The 22,114-nt window shown below is 38.5% G+C and overlaps 1 protein-coding gene across 1 annotated transcript in view; it reads left to right on the forward strand.

Moving 5' to 3' along the window:
- The first annotated feature begins 1,013 nt into the window (after positions 1 to 1,013).
- Positions 1,014 to 22,114, forward strand: part of LOC128662228 (beta-1,3-galactosyltransferase 2-like) — a 70,941-nt gene continuing 49,840 nt past the window's right edge. The window contains exon 1 of the mRNA XM_053716046.1: positions 1,014 to 1,193. The gene's annotated coding sequence lies outside the window, so the exon portion shown is untranslated. The remainder of the gene's footprint in view (positions 1,194 to 22,114) is intronic.

A 22,114-nucleotide genomic window follows, 5' to 3' on the forward strand; every position in this document is an offset into this window, starting at 1 on the left:
AAGGAACAACATTGCACAACACTGACAAAATTGTGTTGTAAAGGCTGCAGCTACACATTTATTACCAAACGTTTAAAAACATAGTAACCATAAATATTTTAAATAACTGTTAAATAATATCCATAGCTCCAGGCAGTGCTTGCCCAATACATAGCCTTAAATTCAGCCACATCCTCACAAATATTCCGCCTCCCCTGGACACCCAAGGGGTAAACTAATTATTACCCAAAGCTATTTCCACCCAGCAAGCACCCCCCCCCCCACCCGCTGCGACAACTGCCTAAAAATATAGGGAGGGAAACAGCTTTTCACACCATGGACAAAGAGGACTCCCTTCCTTTTCTTTTCCCTTTTCTACCTTGCTCTCCCCCACCCCTACTCCTCCCCTTGCTCCTGCATCATGAGGGTCAAAAGCCCTCCCCTCTGCATTCGCATGTTCCAGGCTCACTGAACACATCTAGTTAACCTATCACACGAGACAAATGCTTGCAGGCACCAATCAGCAATTAGCTCCCACTAGTGTAGGATATGTGCATATTCTATTTCAACAAGTGATACCAAGAGAACGAAGCACATTTAAAAATAGAAGTGAATTTAAAAGTGTCTTAAAATGACATGCTCTATCTGAATCAAGCAAGTTTAATTTTGACTTTCCTATCCCTTTAAGCGATGTTAATGCAGAATATTGTTAATATGTTTGCCCTCCACTTGCAATCAAGCCCTTATTTTCCTTTCTGGTATATCTGAGTATCTAAATAGCAAATAAATATATCAGATGTTGCAGAATATTGGAGATAAAAAAAAAGTATTACATCTGCTGAGAGGAGTTCCAAATCTAAAGACAACATTGAGATATGAACTCTGGCAGAGACACGATCTACACAACATATAATTTATTCCTCCTATTTCAGGGAATAACACATTCATGGGTATTTACAATAAGAGTCATTTATGAGGTAACTGGGTTGTACAAAATACTCTTTCCCTCCCACTACAGTAGAATTACTCAGACTGGAGAAAGATCAGCCCTCAGTTTGAGCTGAAACAGCAGTATGTGAGCTTGTTTAGCTGTTGTCAGTTTGTCACCCAACTAAAAGAATACAAAAATACACTTTCATTGTGATGTAATGCGAGCAGGAGCAGATGATAAGAAAAGGACCGTCACTGCCGAGGAAAATATAATCATTTCTAAGGTTAGTCACTATTTTATAATGCTAATCTTTCTAATTGATTTTAGAAAGAATCTTCTCATTGTACGTTATAATGATAGGTTACCGCATACACAGTGATCTCATTACAACACATAAATAAAGAGGCTATGACAGGACTGGGTGTCTGTCTGATATAGGAAGCTTTACTTTATCAGAACAGGATTTAATGTTAAAAAAATAAAACATCTATTCAGGTTACAATTACAGTTCTAAGCCTATGACCCATTAATAACAGATGATTAAAGAAGATACAATGATTATAATTACTCTTTCTATAAGCTTTGAAATAGAATCACTAATGTATTATCTTTAAAGGGATATGAAACCCAAATATTTTCTTTTGTGATTCAGACATTCAATTTTAAAAAATAGTTTCCAATTGACTTCTGTTTTCAAATTTGCTTTGTTCCTATGTTCTTTGTTGAAGAGATACCTAGGTAGGTATCTGGATCACTATATGGCAGGAAATAGTTCTGCCATTTAGTGCTCTAGCAAATGGATAACATTCTTGCAACACTGCTGCCATATAGTGCTTTAGAAACGGACTCCTAAGCATGCGCCCCTGCTTTTCAACAAAAGATACCAAGGAATGAAGATAAATTGATAATACAAGTAGTATAGAAAGATGTTTAAAATCACATGCCATATCTGAATCGTGAAAGAAAAATTGGGGGTTTCAAATCCCTATAATATCATCTTGGCTTACTACACACAGCACTCTTTAAACAACCTGTATATTTTGGGCAGTCTACTAACAGTTTGTTTAATAAATTCCTTCTTTTGTTCAAGTGTTGCTTTTCTGTGTAAAATGGCTTCATTTTTCTTAGTACAGGTGGAAAACAAGTGTAGCAACATATTCCTATACAACATAACTGTGCTGTTGCATGCATTTGATGCTTTCCTGAACACAATGTTTGTTGTTTACAGTAACAACAGTTAAAAAAAGGATTTTGCTTAACTTGAATGTTTGCTTAATTTTAAACCAGTAAACCAGTTTTACCTTCTGTTCAGTCTGTCATAATTATTTGCTTGCCATGAAAAAAAAGGAATAACTATAGTACCTCAAAACTAGGAATTAGAGGAAAATACTAACAATTTAAACTGCACTAAAAAATTACCCAGTTAAAGGGACAGGAAACCTCAAAAATTGTATTTTTAATTTTTTTCACGATTTGGATAGAACAATTTTAGACAACTTTACAATTTACATCTATTATCAAATTTGCTTCACTATCATGTTATACGTTGCTAAAGGAACAGCATTGCACTACAGACAGCTAGATGATCACTTCAAGTTAGCCAATCACAAAAGACAAATGTGTGCAGGCACAAATCAGCAGCTAGCTCCCATGACATGTTTGTATTTTCTTTCAACAAGGAATACCAAGAGAATGAAGCACATTTGAAAATAGAAGTGCATTTAAAAGTGTCTTAAAATTACATGTTCTATCTGAATAATGCACGTTTAATTTTGATTTTCCTATCCCTTTAAAGTGATGGTAAACTTTTCGGGGCCATATTATAAGTGAAGCTATAGTTAACAATCCTGCTCAAGCGCTAACTCTGCTAGAAGTAAGCTTTTTGCGTTCATTGGATAAAGTTCATATTACGAGTTGAAAGTAAACTGTTTTCGCTCGCTTGCTAACCCAACAAGCCTAAAAAGCCGAGCTTAGAATATCGCGCTCGCAATAATATATTCCCCCTTAGAAGTCAATGGAGCGGAAAAAAACCTACTAGCACGCAAACCCGATCGTATATTCTCAAGTGCGCTAACCAGACATGAACATATTAATATTTCACATTCCAATGTTCTTCACAAAGAAGATGTTCTATTTATTCATAAATATATATATATATATATATATATATATATATATATATATTGTATATATTGTTTTTTTTGCACAGATATATATTTCTACATATAGCAATACCTGATGAATGGGTGAAGGCTCTAAATGTTACTTTGAATTATTTTATTCACTTCAAATCCAGTGAGTGCAATTTGTTTTGGTATTGCTATTGTTGTTATTCTATCACCCTGGTTTATTGGATATTGGTGGGGGGGGTTAGATTAGGTATTTTTGTATTTTTTAATGGGCAGCAAAAGAGCTGATTGCCCTTTTAAGGGCAATGCCCATACAAATGTCCCTTTAGGGGCAATGGGTAGCTTAGGTTTTTTTAGACTTAGGTTTTTTATTTTGGGGGGTTGGTTGGCTAGGGGGTTTAACTGTACTTTTTGGTAAAAGAGCTGTTTAACTTAAGGCAATGCCCTACAAAAAGCCCTTTTAAGGGCTATTGGTAGTTTAGTGTTAGATTAGGGGTGTTTTTATTGTGGGGGGCTTTTTTATAGGGGTATTAGTGTAGGTTTAAACATTTTTATTTTGGATAATTACGTTTATCTTTTTCTGTTATTTTAGATTTTTTTATTTTTGTAATTTTAGTGTTTGTTTTTTTGTAATGTTAGATTTTTTCAATTTTTGTAATATTAGTTTTTTTTATTTAATCTTAAATCTTGTAAAATATTTGGGGTTAATTTATGGGGTTTTAGTTTAGGGGGCTTAGGGATTAGATTGATTTGCATTGTGGGGGTTGGCGGTTTAGGGGTTAATATTGTAATTAGTTGGCATTGTGGAGGTTTTTGCGGTTTAGGGGTTAATAGTGTAATTAGGTAGTTTGTGTTGTGAGGGGTTGGCAGTTTAAGGGTTAATATTAAAATGCTGTTATTTGCATTGTTGTTTAATTTGTGGATTATGGGTTAATTACTTTATTATTTTGCGATGTGGGGGTTGGCAGTTTAGTTGTACATTTTGCACATGCGTTTTGTTAGTATTTCTTGCGGGCGGTTAGGTTTTTTGTCAATACTTTGTGCGGGCGGTTAGGTGATTTTTTTGTTAATACTTCGTGCGGGTGGTTAGTTTTTTTTTGTTAATACTTTGTGCAGGCATTTTTTTTTTTGTAAATACTTCATGTGGGCGGTTAGGTTTTTTGTTATTATTTTGTGCGGGCGGTTAGGTTATTTTGTTATTTTGTGCGGGCAGTTATTTTTTGTTGTTGTTGTTAATACTTTGTTTGGGCGTTTATGTTTTTTTTGTTAATACTTCATGCGGGCGGTTAGGCTTTTTGTTATTATTTTGTGCGGGCAGTCATTTTTTGTTGTTGTTGTTAATACTTTGTTCGGGCGTTTATGTTTTTTTTGTAAATACTTCATGTGGGCGGTTAGGTTTTTTGTTATTATTTTGTGCGGGCGGTTAGGTTATTTTGTTATTTTGTGCGGGCAGTTATTTTTTGTTGTTGTTGTTAATACTTTGTTTGGGCGTTTATGTTTTTTTTGTTAATACTTCATGCGGGCGGTTAGGTTTTTTGTTATTATTTTGTGTGGGCGGTTAGGTTTTTTTGTTAATATTTTGTGCGGGCGGTTAGGTGTTTGTTGGTTAATGCTTCGTTTAGCTGCGCGCGCAACCTTCTTTCTTTTGGCTGCATGCGCAACTGACGATGGCGACGGACACGTTATAAATTCGATTATAGTATAGATATATGCATCACCAATTTTGACTTGTATATGTATGTATTTCAGTGTTAAAGCCCTTTGCCTGACTTTTTTTTCTCTAACACCTGAGACCACATATCTTTGAGCCCTTATAACTTTTTCTTGCAATATTTTTTTTAAATATTTTTTTATTAGATGGTGTTACTATGAGTGTAACTGTACTTTGTAATGTATTTTTGATGTGTTTTGTGACACTTTTTTGCTTCACGAAACACAGTAGCAGATAGGGTTGACAGGTGTCTGGTATTTTAAATTTTTTAAGAGATTCTTGATGCTTCCGACCGTTGCCGAGTCCAAGCCGCAACCGGGCCAACCTGGCTTCCCTACCCACCTAATACTGCCACTTAGAGTAACCCCAAGCCCATTAGCCCAGCCCTGGCAGCCCGCAGCCCATGTCCTAACTAGGTATGCTTTTCAGGAAATAATACTAAGATAACAAGGCAGACTAGAGTACAGAAGTGAATTGGAAATTGCTGCTCTATCTGAATTATGAAAGTTTAATTTTCACTTTACTGTCCCTTTAATGTGATTTGTTTGTTGATCTAAAAATATTTATTTATTAATAAAGGCACATGAAACATAAAATTCTGATAGGCTTTTCAGCTTACTTCTACAGGTGGCCCTCATTTTACAACGGTTCAATTTACACCGTTTCAGAATAACAACCTTTTTTTCCAATCATGTGACTGCTATTGAAAAGCATTGAGAAGCAGTGCATTTATTAAAATAGCCAGTAGGTGGAGCTGTCCGCTTGTGTTGCAGCAAAGTGAAGCAAGCTGAAATTAATCAATTTAACCAGACCTGAGCTATCGAGCAGATTTCAAAGGAACAAGATCTTCCTGTTTATAAATCAGCCCAGATTGGAATGCATAGAAAGAACTGTTTGCAGAAAAAATGCAAGTGAAGTCTGTGTTGTGTGATTATTTTATTAGGTTTATAATGCTGTTTAGCCAATGTTTTTTTGTGTGATTATTTTATTAGGTTTATAATGCTGTTCAGCATTTAAAGTCTTCATTTCAAAGCTTTAAAAATAATGTATTAGGTGTTACTTATGACAATTTTGAGAGGAGCCTGGAACCTAACTCCCCACTTCCCATTGACTTACATTACTGGGTTTCAATTTACAACCATTCCTTCTGGAACCTAACCCCGGCGTAAACTGAGGGCTACCTGTATTTAAAAACTGTGTTTTGTTCTTTTGGTATCACTGGTTGAAAAGCATGGTTTGGTATGTTCAGGAGCAGCAATAACTACTGAGAGCTAGCTGGTGACTGGTGGCTGCACAAATATGCCTTTTGTTATTGACTCACCTGATGTGATTAGCTAGCTCCCAAAAGTGCATTGCTGCTCCTTCAACAACATATAAAAAATTAATGTAATAAAATGTTATAATATGGAATATTCCCTTACTTTTCAATCTTGTAAATTTTGAAACTTAAAGGGACACTGAACCCAAATTCTTTCTTTCGTGATTCAGATAGAGCATGTAATTTTAAGCAACTTTCTAATTTACTCCTATTATCAATTTTTCTTTGTTCTCTTGCTATCTTTATTTGAAAAAGAAGGCAGCTAAGGATTTTTTTGGTTCAGGACTCTGAACTGCACTTTTTTATTGATGGATGCATTTATCCACCAATCAGCAAGAACAACCCAAAAATGGGCCGGCATCTAAACTTACATTCTTGCATTTCAAATAAGGATACCAAGAGAACAAAGAAAATTTGATAATAGGAGTAAATTAGAAAGTTGCTTAAAATGTCATGCTCTATCTGAATCACAAAAGAAAAAATTTGGGTTCAGTGTCCCTTTAACCCATCCTCCGAAAACAACAGGTACAGCATAACACAGCTTAATTTTAATACAACCAATCATTGTGTGATAATCAATGATCAATTTGCATAATTTCTTTATGCAGGTTTGCTCTTTATTGCATGTGCATTCCTTCTTTTCTTCGCTGTATGCACATGTTTATACTCTTTATTATGTTATTATACAGTGCTGATCACATTACTTTTTTGTACAAACATTAAGCACAGCTTTGTTACCCTAAAACCCTCTAGCTTTTGTCACTGCACTTTAAACCCCCGCGTTCCCCCCCCCCCCGGTTACATTTAAAGGGACAGTCTACTTGAAAATGTGTATTGTTTAAAAAGATAGATAATCCCTTTTATACCAATTCCCCAGTTTTGCATAACCAACTCTGTTATATTAATACACTTTTTATCTTTGTAATTACCTTGTATGTAAGTCTCTGCAGACTGCCCCTTATCTCAGTGAATTATACATATTTGCATTTCAGCCAATATGTGCTGACACATGCATAACTCCAGGGGAGTGAGCACAATGTTATTTATATGACAAACATGAACTAGCACAGTCTGCCTGTGAAAAGCTACTAAAAGAGGCGACCTTCAAGAACTTAGAAATTAGCATATGAGCCTACCTAAGTTTAGCCTGCAACAAAGAATACCAAGAGAACAAAGCAATTTTGATGACAAAAGTAAATTGGAAAGTTGTTTAAAATTACATGCCCTATCTGAATCATGAAATTTTAATTTTGACTTGACTGTCCCTTTAAGCTCCACTGTTTTACAGTGAGAAACTCACTCATATTATATATTGTTTTATTCAGTAGACCCAGCAAATTCAAACAATATCATTATTTTAAAGGGACACTGAACCCAATTTTTTTTCTTTCGTGATTCAGATAGAGCATGCAATTTTAAGCAACTTTCTAATTTACTCCTATTATCAATTTTTATTCATTCTCTTGCTATTTTTATTTGAAAAAGAATGCATCTAAGCTTTTTTTTTTTGTTTAGAACTCTGAACAGCACTATTTTATTGGTGGATGAATTTATCCACCAATCAGCAAGAACAACCCAGGTTGTTCACCAAAAATGGGCCGGCATCTAAACTTACATTCTTGCATTTCAAATAAAGATACCAAGAGAATGAAGACAATTTGATAATAGGAGCAAATTAGAAAGTTGCTTAAAATTGCATGCTCTATCTGAATCACGAAAGAAAAAAATTGGTTCAGTGTCCCTTTAAGTAAATATCATGACATATGAGAACTCTACAACAAAATGTGTAAACAAATGTATATTTTTATTAAAATGCTAATAAACAAGGTTGTAAAAATTGTGTGCGTTTTTTTCCATAAACTCTATAGTCAGAAGAAAAAGGGGGTTATCTTCGTATAAATAAGGGCCTTTGGGTATATGTATTGGTGTTCTCCCCAGGACCTTTTTAATGGGTGCACCACCTGGCTGATTTTACTGACTACCCGGATACAATTCTCGCCAAAAATAAGCTAAAATGAGCCAATATTAAAATGTTAAAATGTTTATTGCACAAATTATCATTAAATACTTTGGTGTTAAAATATGCAATTAATTTATGCTTTGGATAGTAGACAATGTTATTATATATGTTATTATAATATTAGAAAGTATTACACCCGACTACTTCATAATGCTACCCGACTGGCAATATTTTCTGTGGAGAACACTGTGTCTATAACTTTGATGTGCAGGTAGGGGCCACCATGAGCCTCTAGTCAAATAAATGTATTTATACATGCTGGGTGATCACTATTTCCAGAGTGATCACCTTGCTATAGAAAATCTATATGGGAGCTATATTTTAATGAAGGACTTCTGGGCTTTAAATAAATCATCATGAGGTCTCTACGTTTTTTTTTATGACCTTTTCTAAGATCCTAGAGTGTCTTTGTTTCATTTTATTTGTTATAAATGTGTGCTTAAAACAAAATGCCCCTAAGACATATTTGAAAGAGTTGTTGATTGCCTTTCAAACAGTGGGTCTTGGGGGGATTCTAGGACTTCGGGAAGCTGAGAGGGGTTTAAATACTTACACCCTATCGAGTTCCCATAAAGGGACATGAAACCCACATTTTTAATGTTCTCACGATTCAGATAGAACTTGTAATTTGAAACAACTTTCTAATTTTCTTCTATTATCAAATTATTGTTGTTCCTTTGGTATCTTTTGTTGAAAACCAGGGATGGAGGCTCAGGAGCATGCACATGTCTGGAGCACAATATGGCAGCAGTTTTGAAAGACTGTTATCCATTGGCAAGAGCACTAGATGGCAGGACTATTTCTTGCCATGTAGTGCTCTAGAAAGCTACCTAGGTATCTCTTCAACAAAGAATAACATGGGAATGAAGCAAATCTGCCAGTAGGGGACCACGATGAGCTTCAATGAGCCGTCCCTAGGATGATGACACATGCTTGTCATCCTCACATAACATTCGCACTTAAATGGTTAAACATTATTTTTTTTATCACAAAATCATAGTTTAAAAGTTAGTGAAGAAATCTACTACTTGACCTGCAGCTCGAACAATAGCTGATATAAGTTTTTCAGTGCACCTCCATGGAAGTCTATTATTTGAGGGATTTAGTGCACCCGTGCTATCCAACATCCAGGCATCAGACTTTCGCTTGAGCGCTAATGTATTACTTTCAACCTGTCATATAAGAGCAAATATAAAAGCACTAGCTTGTTAGAGCACAAAACTGGCAATATTTTTGCGCAACACTTGTTATCTTGGCCTAAATTCATTGGTGGTAAAGACCCTAACAAATTATGAAAAACTAAATTAATAACAAAGTACATGAAATACATTTATCCTATAAAATATAGTAACATGGTACTTAGTAGACAGTCCATCAATTTCAACCTATACAGATGCTTCTTGATGTACAATAAGAAGCTGCCAGTTGAACTTAAATTAATAAAATTAGAAAGATTGCCCATTTAACACAAGCGATCATATCCCTGAAGTCTGATTTTAGACAGAAATGTATCTAAGCCATTTTTAAATGTATCTATTGTATTGGCATTTACTACCTCCTTAGGCAATGAGTTCAACAATTTGATTGCTTTTACAGTGAAAAAACGTTATGTTTCTAAAGATTTAGGAGCCGAATTATCAAGCTCCAAATGGAGCTTGATGCCCCTGTTTCCGCGCGAGCCTTCGGAAACAGCAGTTATGAAGCAGCAGTCTTAAGACCGCTGCTCCATAACTGGTCCGCTGCCTCTGAGGCTGCGGTCTGCAATCCGCCCGATCCTATATGATTGGGCTCATTGACACCCCCTGCTAGCAGCTAATTGGCCGCAAATCTGCAGGGGGCGGCATTGCACAAGCAGTTCTGGTAAACTGCTTGTGCAATGTTAAATGCTGACAGCGTATGCTGTCAGCATTCAGCGATGTCTGTCGGACATGATACGCTAAAGCGTATTATGTCGGACAGACATTGATAAATTGGCCCCTAAATCTCCTTTCCTCTAGCCTTAAATTGTGATCTCTTGTAACAAACAATTGTCATAGAATAAAAAGAACTTCCAATATTAAAACTACTTGAAGTGATCTAGATGTGGTAAACTCCCTGCCAGCAGGGAGCTGTCAATCAACCCGATCGTACTCGATCGGGTTGATTTCCGGTGATTCCTGTCCGCCTGCTCAGAGTCTTTAGACAACTGCTTCATAACTTGTGTTTCTGGATAAGCTCCTATAAATATCCCCAAAAAAGTTGATAGCAAAAAAATTATTATGTATAAGGAAGCGCTTATATGGTTTAAACCAAAGATAATACAGGTAATAAAAATAAAGATCACATTATTTAAAACAAACATATGCATAGTCAATCAATATTAAAACCGTCTTAAATCAAAATATTTTTTAATTTGTAAGTTTCTTCAAAGAGCCATTAAAAAAGACAGAATATCTAAAAAAACAAGTAGTATTGTAATATTTATAGAAAAATGCAACATTAAAGGGACATTATACACTAGATTTTTCTTTGCATAAATGTTTTGTAAATGATCCATTTATAAAGCCCATCTTGGGGTGTTTTCGTAAAAATGTATAGTTTTACTTATTTTTAAATAACATTGTACTGATTTTCAGACTCCTTACCAAGCCCCAAAGTATTAAATGTATACTGATGTATACAGACTTCAAGCTGCTTCTATTTGTATAATTGGTCTTTTCATATGCAGGGGAGGGGGGAGGTTCTGCTATCAGCCCCTTTCAGTGGGTGCCCCAGGCTTATCTCATAAACAGTGTTAACCTCTTAAGGACATATGACGGAATTTTTCCGTCATAAAACAATTGAGCAAACTGAAAGCTGTGTCCTTAAAGGGTTACATTGAGAGCTTCTAAGTTAGTTTTTAAACAGTTTTATACTGGATTCTTATATCAGTATCTGTGCATATTATTCTTTATAGTAGTGTCTATAACATGCAGTGAAATGAAAATGAGTGTATTTTTATTGTATGTATTGTTTTTGGTTTAAGCTGTATTATACATAATATTTGGTATTAGCGCTTCATTATACATAAAAAAAATTGCTATTAAAAAGAACTTCTGCCAACTCTGTGTATGGGCCTTGAATATATTTATATAAAGTAATCATATTACCTCTCAAGCTTCATTTTTCTAAAGAAAACAGACCCACATCTAATAAAATGTGCTACGTTTGACTAGTTTTTTTTAATGTAATAAAAGTATGAAAAAAGATGTAAATAAAACTTACTATCAAAATAAAGCTTTCTGTAATAAAATAATTATTTAGATGTTAAATACTCAAATATTGAACAGGTTAGCAAAATATATTCAAATAAAAATAATCTTTTACTAAGATAAAAAAAATAAAATTTAAGTAATAAAAAGCAGAAGCTTACATTCATTAAACGCAATGGGGCCTATTTATGAAAGGTCTTGCGGACCTGATCCGACAGTGCGGATCAGGTCCGCAAGACCTCGCTGAATTTGGAGAGCAATACGCTCTCTGCATTTAACATTGCACCAGCAGCTCACAAGAGCTGCTGGTGCAACGCCGCCCCCTGCTGACTCGCGGCCAATGGGCCGCCAGCAGGGAGCTGTCAATCAACCTGATCGTACTCGATCGGGTTGATTTCCGGCGATTCCTGTCCGCCTGCTCAGAGTCTTTAGACCGCTACTTCATAACTTGTGTTTCTGGCGAGTCTGAAGACTCGCCAGAAACAGGGGCCCACAAGCTCCGTACAGATCTTGATAAATGAGCCCCTATGTGTCAGGCCTGCTAACATTTCACATTTGCATATCTTATGATGTCACAGAAGGAAACCTACTGAAATATACACGTCTTGGCCTAACACCTAGATAATACTTACCAGGTGAAATCCCCCTCGCTGAAGTGGACATGGACAGAAATAAACCACACCCCTTTTACCTATATGAAGATGGCCTAACCTCCTCAACCCTCCTTCCTAGAGAGCCCATCATGGGAACCCTGATAAGTATTATCTAGGTATTAGGCCAAGATATAGAATCCAGGTTTTGGAACTACATTTCCCATGATGCTCAGCCAGCATATCAGCTGGCTAAGCATCATGGGAAATATAGTTCCAAAACCTCTGGAGGGCCAAGTTTAAGGATGTCTAGGTTAACTGAATGAACTAACTGAATGTATAAAAATGAATAGACTTGAACAGTGCTTATAACTGAAAGTCTGTAAGTCTCTACCCCATGGTAAGATTAAAAAAACATCTATGTGGGTCACAATTTTATTTGCAGACATTTTCAGACCTGCTAGCTGGAAAAAGAAACTGAAGAATAGTACCATAGAAAATGGAGCCACTGCTGAAAAAAAGATTTCATTCTGATAAAAGGAAAACAGGCTGTTTGAAAATAAATAAATTAACCAATTCTGAATATCAAAAAAAAAATGGAAACAGAATTTATACTTACCAATACATTTATTTCGGATGATAGTAGTCCATATGTGACCATAACATGGGGGATATATTATTCGCCACTAAGACAAGGTCATGTACCCTCACAAGAGCTTTTAATCCCTCCCATCCCTCTCCCCACTCAGTTTACGTATAGCCCAACAGAGGAGAGAGACATAAAAGGTAGGAAAAGACAGAAAGCAGGTTTAAGAGGTGCAAATAAGAACTGTTGCCCCATATTAGCACAAATCTGGGTGGGTACTATGGACTTTCATCATCCTAAAAGAAAGACATTTATTGGTACATATAAATACTGTTTTCTTTTGTAAAATGATAAGAGTCCATAGATGTCTATAACATGTGCGATACAAAACCCAAGTTGAGAGTCCATGTCAAGGACGGATGGGACAAAATGATGGCAGTTCCTATTTGAATAGAATAAATGAATACAGCACCCACTACTCACAGGAGCACGGAGAAGGCTTACCAAGCCCAGACAGATCCAAATGAAAAAGTAATCTCCAGCTATGGTGAGCAAAGTGACCTTTATTTTTCATACAGGGTCCAATAACAAAGCAAAGTTTCGAGCTAACAATAAGCCCTTTGTCAAGCCTCTAGTTCCTATTTGCCAGACACTGCGGCCTGAAGGAAGAAGCATAGATATCAAAATGATAACATTTAGAAAGGTATGGAGAGAAGACCAAGTTGCTGCCTTGAAAATCTGTTCCAAGGAAGCGCAATTTTTGAAGGCCCAAGTAGTTATTACAGACCTAGTATAATGAGCAGTTACTCTTTTATGGAGGCAGTTTTCCAGCAACCATATAAGCCTTATGAATAGTCTGCTTCAGCCATGATGCCAAGGCCACTGCTGTAGCCTTTTACCCTTTCTGGGACCTGAAAAGTGGACAAATAATCTAGAAGTCTGTCTAAAATCTTAAAGGGACAGTCAAGTCCAAAAAAAACTTTAATTTTTCAAATAGGGCATGTCATTTTAAACAACTTTCCAATTTACTTTTATCAACAATTTTGCTTTGTTCTCTTGGTATTCTAGTTGAAAGCAAACCTAGGAGGGCTCATATGATAATTTTTAAGCCCTTGAAGGCTGCCTCTTTTTAATTAGCTTTTCACAGCAGGGGAGAGCTAGCTCATGTAGGCCATATAGATAACATTGTAATCACGCCCGTGGCTAGTGGCAGACACTGCACTAATTGGCTAAAATGCAAGTCAATAGATAATAACTAAAAGTCATGTGATTAGGGGCGGTCAGAAGATGATTAGATACCAGTTAGTCACAGAAGTAAAAAGTGTATTAATATAACAGTGTTGGTTATGCAAAACTGGGGAATCGGTAATAAAGGGATTATCTATATTTTTAAACAACAATAATTCTGATGTTGACTGTCCCTTTAAGTAGTCTGAAGATATAATTTTAAGGATATGACTACATCCAAATTGTGTTGTAGGCATTCCTTAAAGTTAGAAGGATTTGGGTACAGTGAAGGAACAACAATTTCCTATTTAATATTCTCTGAAGACACAACCTTTGGAAGAGAATCATATTTAGTCCAGAGGACTGCTTTTTCCTTATGAAAAACCAAGAAAGGGTGATCAGAAGACAGAGCTCATCGAGGTTTGCACAAAAGTTTGGACATCAGCCAACTTAGCCAGCTTCTTAAGAAATAAAACAGATAATGCCAAAATCTGACCCTTTAAAGAACTAGCTAATAAACCCTTATCCAGTCCATCCTAAAGAAACTGAAGAATTCAGGGTATTCTAAAAGATTTCCATGAGAAACCTTTAGAAGAACACAAAAGAAGGCTTTCCAAATCTTATGATCCTCTGGCTCTCACAGAAACCTAGTTCTCTCCTTCAGACACAGCTTCCTCTGCCGCACTGTCCCATGGGGGTCTCACCTCAGCCACACTCCTAGGTCTGATAATAGACAAGTAAGTGGTGTTGGTATTTTACTTTGCTCTCATTGCACCTTTCAACAAATACAGCCCTTCTCTTCCCTCACATTTTCTTCATTTGAAACACACATGATTTGCTTATTCTCTCCACTCTCTATACGTGTTGCAGTCATATACCGCCCACCTGGCTCCTCAACTCTATTTCTAGATCACTTTGCCGCCTGGCTACCGTATTTCCTTTTTTTAGATACCCCTGCCCTCATTCTTGGCCACTTCAACCTCCCTTTTGATAATCCCCCTGCCTCCTCTGAAAAACAGCTTCTGCAACTCACTTCCTCTTTCAGCCTGTCACAATGGACTCTCCTAATCACAAAGATGGTCACTCCCTTGTTCTGATTTTCAGCTATCAATGCAATATCTCATATTTCACAAACTCAATTTCTGACTATCACCTCCTCCCTTGTAACATCACTTCCCCCCCTACAACTCTCCCTCCTTCTACCCCTCACACCAAACTTAACAAAAGAATCAAGTCATTAGATCATCAACAGCTCGTTAGCTCTCTCAAACCCCCCCCCCCTTTCTTCCATCCCCTCCTTTTCCTTCCCTGATGAATCTATCTGCCACTACAACTCCACCCTTTCATCGGTCCTTGACAATCTGGCCCCACCTACCATAGCTCAGAAATCATACACTCATCCTCAGCCCTGGCATACTCCTCTGACACAGTACCTATGCAGATGTTCCCATACTGCTGAGCGTCACTGGAGGAAATGTCGGAGTTCAGCTGGCTTTCTTCACTATAAGTTCCTCTTGAACTCTTACTATTCTGTATTTAATCTATATAAACAACATTACTTCTCTACTCTTATCTCTACTCTTTCTTCAAACCCAAAATGTCTGTTCTCCACATTCAATACGCTTCACCGCCCACCCCCACCTTCCACTAAAACTTCTCTCTCAGCTCAAGATTTTGACAGCTACTTCAACAACAAATCATCCAAAACCCACATAGCCAAGAATTTAGCTCTTTTGCCCCTGTTACAGAGGAAGACGTTTCTGCCCTTATACTATCCTCTCACCTCACTACCTGTCCCCTTTACCCCATCCCCTGACAGCTACTCCCCTCCCTCTCTTCTACCCTTACCCCTATACTCACACACATCTTCAATCTCTCTCTCAGTACTGGTATATTTCCCTCATCTCTTTAACATGCACTGGTCACACCTATCCTCAAAAAAACCTTCTCTCCATCCAACCTCCCCATACAACTACCAGCCTATTTCCCTACTCCCTCTTTTGCTCAAAGCTTCTTAAAAAGCTAGTATATGCACATCTATCCCATTTCCTTACATTAAACTCCCTCCTTGAGGGGGGCGGAGCCAACTAGCATTGAAGCAAGACGCACATTTCAGGAGCTCCTAACATATCTCACTATTTTAAAGGATTTCAGGAATATTTTATCCTTCTGTAACCTTCTTTCAGAGACCTTTAAGGTGTACTTTCATCCTGCTGCTGAGAAAGTGGCTTAGCAGTGCTGGATATCCCTGGAGGACCCTATTCTCTAGCTTTGCCCGCTACATCGCATTTGCAAAGTTATGGCGGCTCTCCTTTATAGACAGATGCAGGAGCTGCGGGACAGCCACAACGAAGCTCTCTTACACTCAGTGACTGAGGCTTTTAAGCCTGTCACTGCTCATAACACTCTCTCACCTACCCTGACTGACTGCGAGGAGAAGTGCCTGGAAACCACAGATGACCCGCGAAAGCCGCCATTTTGGATTACAAATGCGGAGCACGCTTCACTGCCTCATGAAACAGTAGTCACAGAGGAACAGGGAGCTGAAATTACGCAGGTCTCTGCTGTGGAGTGGCACGACCTACAAACAAAAGCGCTCAATCTGAGAGAGTCACCGCTAACTACCCGCACTTCAAAAAGGATTCTAGGCGAGTCCCATAACAGCTGCGGTGATAAAGAGGCCCTTTATCTGCCCCCACACTCAGACCTACTCAGTTGGCTAGCGCGGCACACTAGAAAGGAGAGCTCACTAAGTCTTCCTTGCCTGCAAAAGTGGAACCGTCATTGGAGATACCCCAAGCCTAGTTATTTCTGGCTTCTGGCCAGAGGCACTCTACCATCGGTTCAACAACCCTGCTGCTACCACCGCTACGCACATTTGTGGAAGCTGCAGTGGGACCCCGGAGGTTTCTTTCTCTACCATCTCCTTGGCACAATTGGCATAAGCTAAAGTTGTGGGATCACTCATAGTGAGCAGGAGATAATTTATATACGCACTTGGGACTCCTACATATAGGATTCTGGTACACACGGTGATGCAAGAATATTAACGTTGTTAGAGGCAAATGCTGTCTCTTCTGTTTGATATATGTGTGCATGTTAACTGAGCTCTTTATCCTGCCGGACCTCACACCGTTATCTACAGTTTTTTCTTCTCCTCTCAGCTCTAGCTCTCTAAGCCTTCGATAGCAGTGTCAACTTGTAACGCTATTTAATAGAGCTGTTCTCTCAATAACTCCCTCTTAACACCTAGTATGATACTATCCCAGTATCAGGAACTTTTAGTTACTGGGTCCTAATTTTTATAATCGTTACTGGTGCTGAGGAACTTTATGCTCTAGTTTAAACAGAATTCTATGGGTATTTTGTTTTTTGGGTTGATAACAATGTCTGTGAACTCTAAAGTTAAATAGAAGTGTGACGGCTTAGCTAACACAGGACCGTCCCATTTTATCTGCATGGTTCAGTTTTCTGCCCAAATTGTATATAGCTTATCTATACCCACTGGGATATCAATGAAAACTGCATGTAATGCTATTTTATGTACTTCCAAGTATATTTAAGACCACAGTAAAATAGCTACTCATACCTGGAAGCAACAGGGCCGTTTTAACTTGCCTGCATAGTTTAGTTTTATCTTGCAATTGCCTAGCAGTTTATTTATGTCCATTGAGATATTAATAGAATTTAAACTTAATACTTTTTCATGCTACAGCATCCCTTTTGATTCACCTGCTCATTCTATATTCCATGCTTTACTATGTGTACCTATATGATAAATATTTTTATTGCTCTATCTATTGGTTAGCACAGATAATAGACATAGGTGACCATAACAATGTTTAACCTGATGCTCCTAGATATGCACTACTATAACGCTTCCACTAAGTGTAGAAATCTTTAATTTTGGATTGGAGGCTACTAGGAGCTTATTTTTTACTTACTATTGTCTTCAATATGCCATAGTATGCCTTGGGGTCTGCTTCTCTTAGCTTATGTGCATGATAGATGCCTTAACGTATAGTCACCTTGTGTGGCAATGAATTGCTATTATGAAGGATTCCACACTCTTGTTGCAACCTTGCGGGGATTTTAGAGTCACATGCCAATCAGTTTAACATTTCATGCATACCATTATTTATTATATACTAGCTCACAACCAGGCCTTGAACCCATTAGGATACTGTGCACCGTGCTTGATTATGCCCTGACATAGGTTAATGAGCCCGCAGCCGCAATAGGAAATGGGTATTAGCTGGTCTATATATATGTGAAATATTGTTTGTAGCACATCATATTGTCTCTAACTTTTAATATACGTTATATTGAGATAAGCTCGTTATTACTACCTTGTTTCCTGCTGAATATTGATCCTCGCAGCGCGCAGGTTACCTAGTTTAATTTTTCATTCCACTCCTTTGTTATATCTTTAGGCTAGCACCAAAGATATTAATATATGGGGGTCGGGCTGCCAGCGGCCGAGGCAGCAAGATCCCCTTTCCCACCATTTTAGCTAGGTGCAGGCCCTTATCTACAACTGGGAGCTCAGAGACATATAACTACCCGTAAACAAAACTGGCTTTTTTCAATATCCTCATAATAACTACTGAATATGTAGCTACCAAAAACACATTTGATTTATATTTACTTATTATATTCAAACTCCCACCTCCCCCCCCCCCCCCCATAATAAGCCTCCCAATCCGGGAGAATTCACTGCACGGTTTATCTTGTCCATACCGTACCCTAAATATTATACCATACCTACATATTATACCATTAGCAAACGAAGATATTTGTTGATATTTGTTGTTTAACATGACCAACACCATCCACTAGTCCAATTGATAGTTTCAAAATCAATGTTGGTTATATGCGATCCTCACTTGCTAATGTTAAGAAAATCTGAGGTTGATTCAATTTTACTTTCCTATATGTGTACTACTACAGTATGAATATATCGCAATGTTATGTATTACAAGGACTATGTTGATTATTAACACCTGTTATATACTAGCTGTATATGCAACAATTTTGTACTGTCTATTTTTCTACCTCAATAAAAAAAAAAAACTCCCTCCTTGACCCACTGCAATCTGGATTTCGCCCCCTACACTCCACAGAGACAGCAATTGTTAAGGTTACCAACGACGTACTTACAGCAAAATCCAAAGGCCACTTCTCTCTACTTATCCTCCTTGATCTGTCTGCAGCCTTTGATACTGTCGACCACCCTCTTTTGCTCCAAACCCTCCATTCCTGCAGCATCAGCTCTCTCGTGGTTCTCTTTCTATCTGTCTAACTGTACCTTTAGTATAGCCTTCTCTGGGACATCCTCTGCCCCGTTACCTCTTTCTGTTGGGGTACCGCAAAGCTCTGTACTCGGTCCCCTCCTCTTCTCAATCTACATGTCCTCATTAGGTTCCTTAATAAAGTCCCACGGGTTTCATTATCATTTGTATGCCAATGATACCCAAATCTACCTCTCTGCACCAGAACTATCTACTTCCTTGCTAACCCATGTCACTAACTGTTTCTCTCATATCTCATCTTGGATGTACTCTCACTACCTCAAGCTAAATCTCTCCAAAACTGAGCTCCTTATTTTCCCCCTTCTTCCAAAATCTCCATCCCCCATTTCTCTATAACTGTTGATAACTCCATCATTACCCAAACCCCACATGCCCGATGTCTTTGAGGTCACAAAGCCTTCCACTTCCACCTTAAAAACATTTCTAAAATTAGACATTTCCTTACACAAGACACAACTAAGATTTTAATCCACTCTCTCATCCTTTCCCGCCTCAACTTCTGCAACTCCATCCTCTCTGGTCTCCGTAGCTGCCGCCTAGCTCCTTTACAATCCATAATGAACGCCTCTGCCAGGCTCATCTTCCTTACACATCGCTCTTCATCTGCTGCACCTCTCTGCCAATCCCTTCACTGGCTTCCTCTTGCCTCCAGGATTAAACACAAAATTTTCACTCTGACACACAAAGCCCTCAACTGCACTGTTCCCTCCTACATCTCAAACCTTGTCTCCAGATACTCTCCCTCCTGCCCCCTTCACTCCATTAATGATCTCCTACTCTCCTCCTCTCTTGTTACCTCCTCACATTCCCGTTTACAAGATTTTTCCAGACTGGCTCCAATCTTATGGAACTCTCTGCCTCACTCCACAAGACTCTCCCCTAGTTTTGAAAGCTTCAAGTGCTCCCTGAAGACTGTACTATTCAGGGATGCATACAACCTACACTAACCTTCATATCTCCACTGCTATCCCCTTAAACCCCATAGCATGTAAGCCTACGAGCCCAGCTGTTTGTAGTTCACATTCATAAGAACCGACTACAACAGTGCAACTCTCGGCAGGGTCCTGTACCCACTTGACCCCTGTAAATGTTATTTTGTATACTACCTATGTTCATAGCGCTGTGGAATCTGTTGGCGCTCTACAAATACCTGATAATAATAATAATAATAATAATAATAAATTATATATTCTCTGTGTGACAGGCTTACTGGCTTGTAGTAGAGAAAAGATAAACGAATCTGAGAAATCTCTGTTTTTGAGAACTAGGTGTTGAACCTCCACGCTGCCAAACTGTATTGACATTTGAGACACTTGCTTCTACGCTGCTATCTCTACTTGTTCAGCCACCTGCTTGCTTTTTACTTGCTTGCTTGCATGGATGTTTTTTGCCATATGTCGACCAAGTGATATTAACATATGCATAACTGTCTTTGGAAAATTGAATGCTTATGCCCATATAACCAATTGATCACTTTTTTATCTGCCTTGCTTCTATACTAATGCTATCTATGCTGCTATCTTAAAATATTGCATGCATAGATCCCTAAGATAACCTGGCCAGACAAGTCCTATTTTGTATAGGGTCTGGTGAAGCAGGGGGTTGCATGTTTTATACCTTGGACATCAGACGTGTGTTTTCTATGTTTTGTATATATTAGTTTGCACACATATAAATTGTTTGCACTTACAGCAACCACTGGTTCCTCCACTAGAAAAGAAAAATAGTCTAATTATCCACAACACAAAAACACCCCAAAGACCCTCGAGCACCCCCCCCCCCCAAGACATACCCCTAATAAAATAAAGGAAGGGGGGAAGGGGGAGGAAAAAGAGAAAAAAGAAGGGGGGAGGGGAGGAAAAAAAGGGAAAAAGAGGGGAGGAAGAGGGAGATAAACAAAGGGAGGGGGGATGAGAGGGGGAGAAGGGGAAGATAAACAATACATTGAAAGGGGGGAAAAATGGACACACCCCTAACCTGGGCAGAAAGGAAAAAAAGAGGGGGGCAAGCCCCGGCCCTACAGAAACCCCTCCTGCAAAACTGTCCCTGTAAAGAGTAGCCCGCTTGAAGCACTAAGCCCCTTATATGATTATCCTGAGATGCAGAAATTTGTGACAGCCACCCAACACCCCATGGGAGAGAAGTGAAGTGTTTCCCCGCCCTATTCAGTCAGACACCAACAGAACTACTGCCAACCTGATGATTAAACGCTAAACTCAAGCCCTCAAAACCCTTCCTGAAACTGTCCCTTTAAGATTGCACCTCCTCCGGCCTAATCATCTCCAAACTCTACCGCCAAGCGGACCTCCGATTCCGACCTCCAGCTCGGCGTGACCCAGCACCAGAGGCTCCCCATGACCGATGCACAGGCACCTCCGGACTTAGACCGCCTGGTAGGCCTCAGCGCTTAACTGGGATCTCTTTAACTGCTCCAGCAGCCATCCCGCACCACGCTCCCTAGAAAGGGCTGTGGCCGCCGCCTTTACCTCTTGAAGCTGCTCCATGGTAAAGGTAGGTGAGTACAGGTAAGTAAGCCTTCAGCTCCGCATCTAGGCGAGAAGCAGCAGAGTCACTGACAGCTTCTTTTCACCACTGCTCCGGAATTGAAGAATACCCTCAAACTTCCGGTATCCTTATTAATAATCCCCACTCCAAGCACCTCCTTCCAACTCATTAACTACCACCCATAACTCCTCTGACCTGCCTTGGGGTCAAAAGCCCCTTCCTCATATACATTCCTACTGGGCTGCCTTCACATATATACAATTTATATTTTATTATTAAATATATATATATACATATATCACTGGGGGATTGCACTAAAAGCAGACAAATAATCCAGTGCCCTGGGTGCAGCAAACAAAATAAACAGGTATGTGGAAAAAGCGCACACCAAGGGATCCTTAAACAGGCACTTTTATTTAGTGAACGTTTTCGGACATAATATAGTCCGTCCTCAGACCACTTTTGGTCTGAGGACGGACTATATTATGTCCGAAAACGTTCACTAAATAAAAGTGCCTGTTTAAGGATCCCTTGGAGTGCGCTTTTTCCACATACCTATATATATATATATATATA

This window comes from Bombina bombina, chromosome 6 (genome assembly GCF_027579735.1).
Source record: "Bombina bombina isolate aBomBom1 chromosome 6, aBomBom1.pri, whole genome shotgun sequence".
Taxonomy (NCBI): Eukaryota; Metazoa; Chordata; class Amphibia; order Anura; family Bombinatoridae; genus Bombina; species Bombina bombina.